Below are 10620 nucleotides of genomic sequence, written 5' to 3'. Positions count from 1 at the left end.
TTTTTTGATGGCTGAGTAATATTCCAGTGAGATCTATCATCTATCTATCTATCTATCATCTCTCTCTCACATCATCTTTGTTCAATGAGTCAAGCAGAGAAAGACAATTATGATTTCACACATACGTGGAATTTAAGAAACAAAACAGAATCACAGGGAAGGAAGGAAAAAATAAAACAAGGCAAAATCAGAGAGGGAGACAAATCCTTAAAGACTCTTAACTCTAGGAAACAAACAGGGTTGATGGAGGGGAGATGGGTGGGCAGATGGGTGCCTGGGTAATGGGCATTAAGGAGGGCATGTGATGTGATGAACACTCGGGGTTATATGAAACTGATGAGTCACTGAACTCTATCTCTGAAACTAATAATACACTAGTTAATTAAATTTAAATAAAATAAATTTTAAAAATTAAAATAAGGTCATTAAGATGGGCCCTAATCCAGTAAGATTGGTGTCCTTATAAGAAGAAAAGATTAGGGCATAGACACACACAGAGGGAATAGCACGGGAAGCCACAGAGAGAAAGATAGCCATCTACAAGCCAAGGGGAGAGGCTTCAGGAGAACCCAGCCCTGCTGACACCTTGACCCTGGACTTCCCAAGTCCAAAACTGTGAGAAACGTTTAAGCCACCCAGTCTGTAGTACTTTGTCATGACAGCCCTTGCAAACTAGTACAAACATATATTAATAAGTAATTTATAAAAAGAGAAAGCATGATTAAGCAACATTTTAACTATAGGAATATGACTTGTCTTTTTTTTAAATCTTTGTTTTTTTTTAAGAACACTTTTAGGTTTACAGCAAAACTGAGGGGAAGATACAGAGATTCCCCATCTATTTTCTCCACCCCCACCTCTGCCTTCTCATGCATAGCCTCCCCCATTACTCTCCCTCATCTGTGCGATATGATTGTTACAACCGATGAACCTATCCTGATATATCACCAAAAGTCCATAGTTGACCTCCGGGTTCGCTCCAGCTGTGGCATATTGCACAGATTTGAAAAATCTGTAAATCACATGTAACATGAAATGTATCTGTGATTGCAGTCTTTCCACGGCTCCAGAAATCCTCTCTGATCCACCCATTGATCCTGCTCCCCCCAAAACCCCTGGTAACCATCGCGTCCCCTGTCCTGCCTTTTGCAGAATGTCACGCAGTTGGAGTCATACAGTATGGAGCCTTTTTCAGGTTGGCTTCTTCCACGTAGTAACATACATTTAAAGTTCCTCCGCATCTTTTCATGGCTTGATAGCTCATTACTTTTTAGTCCTGAATAATACTCTACTGTCTGGATGGACTACAGTTATTTATCCATTCACCTGCTGAAGGTCATCTGGGTTGCTTCCAAGTTTGGGCCGGTATGAATATAGTTTCTGTAAACATCCGTGTGCAAGTTTTTGTGTGAAATTAAGTTTTCAGCGTCTTGGAGTAAATACCAAGGGGCACGATTGTTGGAACCCATGATAAGAGTGGATTTAGTTTTCTGGGAAACTGCCAAACTGTCCTCCAGAGTGACCGTAGCATTCTGTTTCCCACCAGCAATGAATGCGAGTTCTTATTGCTCTACATCCTCGCCAGTATTTGGTGTCAGTGTTCTGGATAATTTTTCCTGAACTCTAGGCCTGGGAATCTTGGGCAATTCAAAGGCCCATCTTCAGCAAATCCCTCTCAATTCTTCTCTCCTCTCCTTTCTTTGCTATCTGTGCCTCCTTCTGTCCCTTTTCCATTGGTGAACTGTGCTCTATTCTGGTACAGGGAAAGAAAAAAATATATCTTTTTAAAATTATCAAAAGTTGCAGTGCCTTGATATGTATTTCTGTCTAAGGAGGGTTTGTTTAGAAATACATACATGTATTAGGGAGAAGGCCAGGTCAGCAGACACGGGGACAGAGCACTCCTGGTACCTGTCAAGCATCCAGAACAGTTAGGCTTTTCCACGGAGACCACTTAGGGGGGTGCGGGGACAGGCTACAGCCAGGCTTCCCGAAGTGCCCCCGGGGTTAAGCTGGCTTCAGTGCTGCCTTTCTTCCATCATTGATTCAAATTCTCACTCCTCTCTTCTCTGGCGATTTCAAACTGTGGTCCTGATTTGTCCTTTCTTTCTGAAGTTTGCTCCTCTTGGCCAGCTGGAAAAGCTTCCCTGGCTTATTACCATTGCAAGAGGAACACACTGCTGCAGTCAGCAGGTCAGCAGCCAAGGAGGGGGGTGGTGAACACTGGCACTCCCATACACCCATCTGGGGCCACAGCCACTCCAGGCCGGCTAGGGAAAAATCAGCGTTTCCGAGCTCAGAGACATTAAAAATATAGGAAATATTACCTCCTGGGCAAATTACTGCACACCTCTAGACCTCCTCCCTCTCCTGTGTGTAATATAGGAGTGAGTTTTTCTCTCCCCGAATGCAGAGAAAAATCTCCCGACGGTTCTTTCCAACATAGGAGTGATCCAGTACAGAGGTCAGGGCCTCTTGTTCTACCAAGCACCACCCCTCTAAGGGTCTAGGTCCACTCTGTAGCTCACGAGGCTCACATCCCAGGCAGGAGTGGGTTGTTTGGGACTGAGCACAACTGGGCTGTGCGGGGGGCTTCTGGCTGTAGAGGAAGGTGACCCTCAGCCATCTCCCAGAAGCAAACTGAGTTAAGACGGGTCGGTCACCTGGGCAAGTACAGCACCCACTCAGATGGGGAGCAGGTGGGCTGTAGGCCTGGGAAAGCACCCCCAGGAGGGTATCAGGAAGAGGCTAATGGCCTCCAGAGGTGGAATCTACCCTCCATTTCTCCCTTAGCACTGGGGCTTTGGAAATTCAAAAACCAATCGAACCTTTTTTATTACTCTGGTTTTCCTGTGCTAGTCCCTGTCTTAGGCAATGAACACAGAGCGCCTAGATTAGGAGTCTACACACTTCTCAGAATAAAAATGTTAAACTCATGAAAAGAAAATAAAGAAACCAATCATACTGAAATACAGTTGTCAATATATATATTTTTAAAATGTGTAATATATGTGTAATATATGCACTTGCATATATTTATATTTATATACTTGTAGTATATACATAAGATCAAGTACCTTAATTTCAATGTGTTGATGTGCATACATGTTCTTTGATACAAATATGTGCTATAAAAACATCTGCATTTTCTATTGGTTGCAAAGTCATAGGTACTTGAATACTATGAATGTTTTTAAGATTGCTCAATTTTCATTTCTAAAACATTGATAGTGAACCCACATGATCAAAACCTTTTTGGGGTTGTCAGTAATTTTTAAATGTGTTTACTTATGGGACACCTGTGTGGCTCAGCCGTTGAGTGTCTGCCTTTGGCTCAGGGCGTGATCCCAGGTCTGGGCATTGAGTCCTGCATTGGACTCCCCATGGGGAGCCTGCTTCTCCCTCTATGTCTCTACTTCTCTCTGTGTGTCTCAGGAATAAATCAATAAAATCTTTAAAATAAGTAAATGTGTTTACTTAAAAATTTGCAGTCCTAAAACCAAAAATTTGATGATCAAAGATCAGGAATGGCAGGGTAGGCAGGAGGCAGAAATGCTGGAAATAGAAAAGATATGTTAGATAAGAATAAAAAATATTTAAAAAGAGGATATTGGCCTCGATGATCCTTAAGGTCCCAACATTAGGATTCTCTGACATGGGGATAAAAGTCTCCTCAAGCCTCAACTCCATGCTTTCCTCTTTCCCTACTGAGTCAAGGCTAGACCACTGAAACCCAGCTTGACGAAAATACTAGGGCTTCACTCGTCATTGATGTAGGTAACCTGTCTTTCCAGGAGTGGTAAAGACTGATCGCTGTTCCTAAAGATCTCTCTTCTTCCTTTCTTTTTTAGGAAGAGTGCCCACGGTTGTTAGCTGGGCACATGGCAACCCAGTGAACGAGCCTCTGTTTCCCAGCTACCTTGCACCTGGGTGTGGATGGGTGCCTAAGTTCTGGCCAAGGAATGTAATTGGAAATGTCATAGGGAACTTCTAAGAGGTGTCCTTAAAGGGAAGGAGCAGGCGCTACTTTTTCTCCTGTCATCTGGGAGGAACATGGAAGTGACAGCTTCAGTGGAAACACGTGTCTTAGGCCTCAGGAATGAGGGTCCCATCTGGCGGCAGTGGGGCCTGGATCTCCGCTGACTTGGCAAACCTGCCACTTCAGCCCAAGACTGTCCACTTACAGACTTACTCTGTGAGGGATTCAAACTTGGTGAGTTTAAGCCCTATTATTTAGGTTTATTGTCACTGGCAGCTGAGCCTCATCCTAAAATGATGTGCAAAGAAAAGCTCTCTTCCTGGGTTTGAGGTTTGAGTCCCCTAGAGTGCAACCTGACAGGGAACAAAGATCTTCCCAGGTCCTTCCACCCTGTGATTACCCTTGTACTTCCCCCTGGATCATTAGATTCTCTGTTGAGATCAGTGTTTGTCAACTGCGGAGGGTGGGATGGGGTGGGGTGGGCACTATTGGCACTGGCGGCAGGAGCATGTTTTGTTTCACAGGATACTTAAATAAATAAAGGTCAACAGTAGAGCCTTCCCCCACCCTCATGAGCCATTGTTAAAAAACAGAAGTCTCTTATACAGCAATATTGTATTATATTCCTCAAACTTGCCAAGAGACCAGAACTTTATTATTTTAACCACTAAAAAGAAATGATAATCATGTAACCGGGTAGAGGTGCTGACATTGCTACAATGGCAGTCATATTACAATATAGTATTGAATTAATATCTTGTGCACCTGAAACTTACACAGTGTTATAGGTCAGTTTAAAAAAAAAGTCTCCTCTCATTTCCAGATGCTCCCTGGGTTCACCATACCCTCAGCTGAGAATCGCTGCTCTGGACTCAGGAGACTGACCCTCTGCTGGCTCCCTTTAGAAGTTCTCTAGGCACCGGGCCAGCTCTGTCCATAGAGGGTGTAACTCCTGACCTCAGGGTTGTGACTTTAAGCCTCACGTTGGGTGCAGCGATTACTTAAAAATAAAAAAATCTTGGGGCATCTGGATGGCTCAGTCAGTTAAGCATCTGACTTTGGCTCAGGTCATGACCTCGGGGTCTGAGGGTCAGTGCCCCCACTGGGTTCCCTGCTCTTGGGGAATCTGCTTATCCCTCTGCCTCTGCCCCTCCCCTGACTTAACATGAGTCTCTCTCTCTCTCTCAAATAAATAAATAAATAAATAAATAAATATTTTAAAAATTAAATAAAAAATAATAAATATTATGAGGCATCTGGGTGGTTCTGTGGATTGAGCATCTGACTTTTTTTTTTTTTTCATGAGAGACACAGAGAGAGAGAGAGGCAGAGACACAGGCAGAGGGAGAAGCAAGCTCTATGCAGAGAGCCTGATGCAGGACTTGATCCCAGGACCCCAGTATCATGCCCTGAGCTAAAGGCAGGCACTTAACTGCTGAGCACCCAGGCGTCCCAAGCATCTAACTCTTGATTTCAGCTCAGGGTCATAGGATTGCCCCATGTTGGGCTCCACACTCAGTGGGAAGTCTGCCTGAGATTCCCTCTTCCCCTCCACTCTCATGCTCAAATAAATACATAAGTCTTGAAAAATAGAAACAAAATAAATCTTTAAAAAAAAGTCCTTTCTCATGACTAAGCAAGGGCATGACCCATCCAGTACCCACCAGGTGTGGCCTCACTGTGTCACTCTAGGTGGACACAGTGGTTCTTTACTCAGGTTGTTGGAAGGTCTTGCTGGGTGTGGGGAACTTGCCAGACTCAGCAAGAGAGTAAGTCAGTGGGAACATGAGCTAGGAGAGGGCCAGAGGCACGGGCTCTACCCCACAGCACTTAGGTACATACTTGAATGAAAAAAAAGAATACACATCAGAACAAAGGACAGAAGCCACCGAAATACAGCTGACATTTCAAACTGTGTTTTCAGGAAATAGCCTCTTTTCCAACATTGGAAAATCAGCTCTAGTGGAAAAGCCATGAGTCAGGGAGCTGATGTTCCTAAGTGTTCAAGTATTCTTAATATCGCTGCCAAGTTAAACTGAATCTGTCATTCTGCAGTCGTAAGTCTCAAGGTCAAAGCACTAACCCACTTCTGAAGCCTTTTCTGAGGAGGCCGAGGGAGCATATTTTGAGAACAAGAGAGATGCAAACGTCACTCAAGCCGATGAATCACCTTTTCTAGAACAACTTCATTTTTGGAACAAAACACAGACACACCTTCCCTACTCACCCTGGGCTAGGTAGGGTAGGATCGTGTAGACACAGAAGCTCATGTCGCCGGGTTGGTCCCTGGATTTCAGGATGTCCTCAGCTTGGCCTTTTTCTCCATCAGCCCAGGGAGGATGACAGGCCCCTCACGCCCCCACCTCGGCCTCTCCAGCTGGTTCCTTAACGTCCTTTGACGCTGGACCATCCCTAACACGCATGACACACCCGCCAGAGACAACTGTGAAAGAAGCTCAGCAAGTGCTTTGGTTTTAAAGGCAGTTGTAGAGCTCACGATACACAAAGGCACCCTTTTTACTGCTTTGCTCAGTGGTAGGAGGCCTTTAAAATCTGACAGTACTTCTTTCTCAACCTCAAAACATGTCAAGGTTCACTGTTTTAAAACTCCAGTTAATACAGGACATTGAAGACAGTTGTCTGAATGTCTAAAATTAGAAGTATCTACTTTAGAAAGATTATTCTTACCATATTCTGTACTATAACAACCTGGCTTTTCAATGGTTTCAGATAATCAATTTAAAAAACTTCTTCCAACATAGGATTGCCCTACTTAGCAAAGGACAAAAACCAAAACACCAGGATGCCCAGTTAAATCTGAATTTCGGATAAATAACAATTTTTCTTTCTTTCTTTCTTTCTTTCTTTCTTTCTTTCTTTCTTTCTTTCTTTCCTTCCTTCCTTCTTTCTTTCTTTGTATCTGACCCATGCAATATTAGGAACATATTTACATTAAAAACTTATTTGTTGTTTATCTGAAGCTCACACGCAAGTGACAACTCTATACACAACAAAAGGACTATGAGTCAGAATTCTTTGTGACAGAAATCCAGTGCCAACTGGCTTGAGTAAAATGGGAAATTAATTGGCTAATATAATTGACAATCCAGGCTAGATTTGATTTCAGGTATAGCTGGATCAAGAAGATGAAATGACATCATCAATACTAGGCGTTTCTCTGTCTTTCTCAGCCTGTCACTGAGACCCAAAGCAGCTGTAGGATTATATTCTCCCAGGATGGGCTGCCTTCATGGAAAAAAGAGCCTCTGCTCTCCAGTACCTGCAGTGAAGGTGCCATATGGAGCCTCATTCCACTCATTGGGACCCAATCACACTATAGACTCCAGGATGTATTAGTCTCCTGTGGCCGCCACTTGGGAATCATCAAAACTAGGTAGCTCAAAGCAGCAGAAGTTTTATTCTCTCATGGTAGTAGGGGTAGGGCTGGGCTGTCTCCAAAGGCTCTAGGAGACAATCTGTGGCTTGCCTCTTCCCGGTCTTCCTCCAGGCCTTCCTTGGCTTGTGGCCCCATCTATATGGGCTCTGCTGCTGTGATCACATGGCATCTCCCCTGTCTGTCTAAAATCCACTCTACCATTCTCTTACAAGGGCCCTTATGATTGCATTTCTGACCCACCTGGATCACCCAAAATAAGTGCCTCAAGATCTTTGGTTTAATCACATCTTTTGCCCTACAAGAGTAATGTTCACAGGTTTGGGGATAGGACATGGAAATAGCTTTTTTTTTTTTTTTTTTTTTTCTTTTTAACCATTCAGCTCACTACAGACATTGAAGATTGAAAAGTCAGGGAGGGATGACTTGAAAACATAGTGATGCTGGTAACTGAAGAAGGGAAAAAAGAATTCTGGGGAGGAAGCAGAAGATGTCTGTGACAAGGACTGTGTATTCTATTCCCTTCCACTGCTATCAGGTATTTAATATTTGGAGCATGTCCACACTGCACTGCGCTCTGTGCCACCCACAGGAGCTCCAATCCAGTCTGAATTGTTCATCCATGCAAGTGTTGGGGAGGATACTGAGTCTCCCCTTCCTTTGGGAACTTTGCACACTTTGTGGCACAATGTGGTGGGTGCTTTGATGACTGGGGCTTTTGAGCTGAATTGTAAGAAGGGAGCTAGGGAGGGAAGCTTCTAGGCAGGATAGCTGAGCAAAGCCGGGCTGTGGGGGGCACTGAGTAGTGACCGGTTGTGGTTTGAAGAAACTTGGACAGATAACCTAGAATGGCAAGGTAAGATTCCATATCGGCAAGGAAAACCACTAAAAGTTTTGGGAGTGGGGGGTGATATGACCTGACTGGTATCTGAGGAAGATTATACTGCTGTATGGAATTTTGTTTAGTCTAAGGTTGACTCATGAACCCTTGGCAACAGGGCTGCACTTCTAGCTTACCCTCCCATCTACGATGGTTCCCCAATACCAGCTAGTCCTCTTGTTGTTCTGTGTCATGCTTTTTGCCTTCTACATCTGTCATCATGCTGGAGTATTTCTCCTTCATGTTTCTGTCTTTATAAAAATATCCACACTTCTGGTTCCCACAGCACACACAGCTTCCTTGGCATCAAGTTTCTGAAATGCAGGGCAGCCAGTGGAAACCAATAGCAGAAGGTAATTTCTGGATAGCTCTAGAGGGCAGCTTTCTACCAAGTTCTACTGGCACCACAGCAACTTCTCTGCCATTCAGAAAGCCATGGCCATGCTCTGTCCTGTGAGGTCTCGGTCTCCTTCCTTTCGAGTAGGTGGATAGATGGGGGGCTCTTACCTGGATGATCTATCTCTGCCCTAAAGGGTAGTGCCTGCCCCGTATATCTGCTATTCTTACATTTTTTTTTAGAGTTCTCTTTGCATCTTACCAGCCAGACCCTCATTAGTCCAATACCCTGCTATAATTAGCAATTTTTTAATATTCAACTTTCCCTGTTCAACTTACTGTTTTTTGAACACTGTTTTCCCAGACTGATACGCCATCCTTCTAGACCTGGACTGTCCAGTGTGGCAGCCCCTAGACACATGTGGCTATTGGGTACCTGAGATGTGGCTGGTGCCACTGAAGAACTGAATTCTTTTTTAAGATTTCATTTATTTATTTTAGAGAGATAGAAAGAGGGAGAGGAAGCAAGAGCTCACAAACATGCGAAAGGGGGGATGGTGGGGAGAGAGTCTCAAGCAGAACCCATGCTGAGCTCAAGCTCCATGCAGGGCTCAGTCTCAGGACCCTGAGATCATGACCTGAGCTGAAACCAAGAGATGGACCCTTAACTGACTGAGCCACTCAGGCTCCCCAAAAACTGGATTTTTAATTTAATTTTATTTAGATTAAAAAACTAAAACAGTGTAAATTTTTCCATTAAATACTTTAGTACATGTAAAATGTCTCATTAGCATTTTATTAATTACGTGTTTATATGATAATACATTGGATACAGTGGGTTAGATAAAATACATTAAAATTATTTTCACTTGTGAAAATGTCAATGTTACCCAGGGCAATTTACACGTTTAATGCAATCCCTATCCAAATACCATGGACTTTCTTCAGAGAGTTAGAACAAATTATTTTAAGATTTGTGTGGAATCAGAAAAGACCCCGAATAGCCAGGGGAATTTTAAAAAAGAAAACCATAGCTGGGGGCATCACAATGCCAGATTTCAGGTTGTACTACAAAGCTGTGGTCATCAAGACAGTGTGGTACTGGCACAAAAATAGACACATAGATCAATGGAACAGAATAGAGAACCCAGAAGTGGACCCTGAAATGTATGGTCATCTAATATTCGATAAAGGAGGAAAGACTATCCATTGGAAGAAAGACAGTCTCTTCAATAAATGGTGTTGGGAAAATTGGACATCCACATGCAGAAGAATGAAACTGGACCACTCTCTTTCACCATACACAAAGATAAACTCAAAATGGATGAGAGATCTAAATGTGAGACAAGATTCCATCAAAATCCTAGAGGAGAACACAGGCAACACCCTTTTTGAACTTGGCCACAGTAACTTCTTGCAAGATACATCCACAAAGGCAAAAGAAACAAAAGCAAAAATGAACTATTGGGACTTCATCAAGATAAGAAGCTTTTGCACAGCAAAGGATACAGTCAAAAAAACTAAAAGACAACCTACAGAATGGGAGAGGATATTTGCAAACGACATATCAGATAAAGGGCTAGTTTCCAAAATCTATAAAGAACTTATTAAACTCAACACCAAAGAAACAAACAATCCAATCATGAAATGGGCAAAAGACATGAAGAGAAATCTCACAGAGGAAGACATGGACATGGCCAACATGCACATGAGAAAATGCTCTGCATCACTTGCCATCAGGGAAATACAAATCAAAACCACAATGAGATACCACCTCACACCAGTGAGAATGGGGAAAATTAACAAGGCAGGAAACAACAAATGTTGGAGAGGATGCGGAGAAAAGGGAACCCTCTTACACTGTTGGTGGGAATGTGAACTGGTGCAGCCACTCTGGAAAACTGTGTGGAGGTTCCTCAAAGAGTTAAAAATAGACCTGCCCTACGACCCAGCAATTGCACTGTTGGGGATTTACCCCAAAGATTCAGATGCAACGAAACGTCGGGACACCTGCACCCCGATGTTTCTATC

This window comes from Vulpes vulpes, chromosome 1 (genome assembly GCF_048418805.1).
Source record: "Vulpes vulpes isolate BD-2025 chromosome 1, VulVul3, whole genome shotgun sequence".
Taxonomy (NCBI): domain Eukaryota; kingdom Metazoa; phylum Chordata; class Mammalia; order Carnivora; family Canidae; genus Vulpes; species Vulpes vulpes.
Note: the sequence above shows the minus strand (reverse complement) of the source record.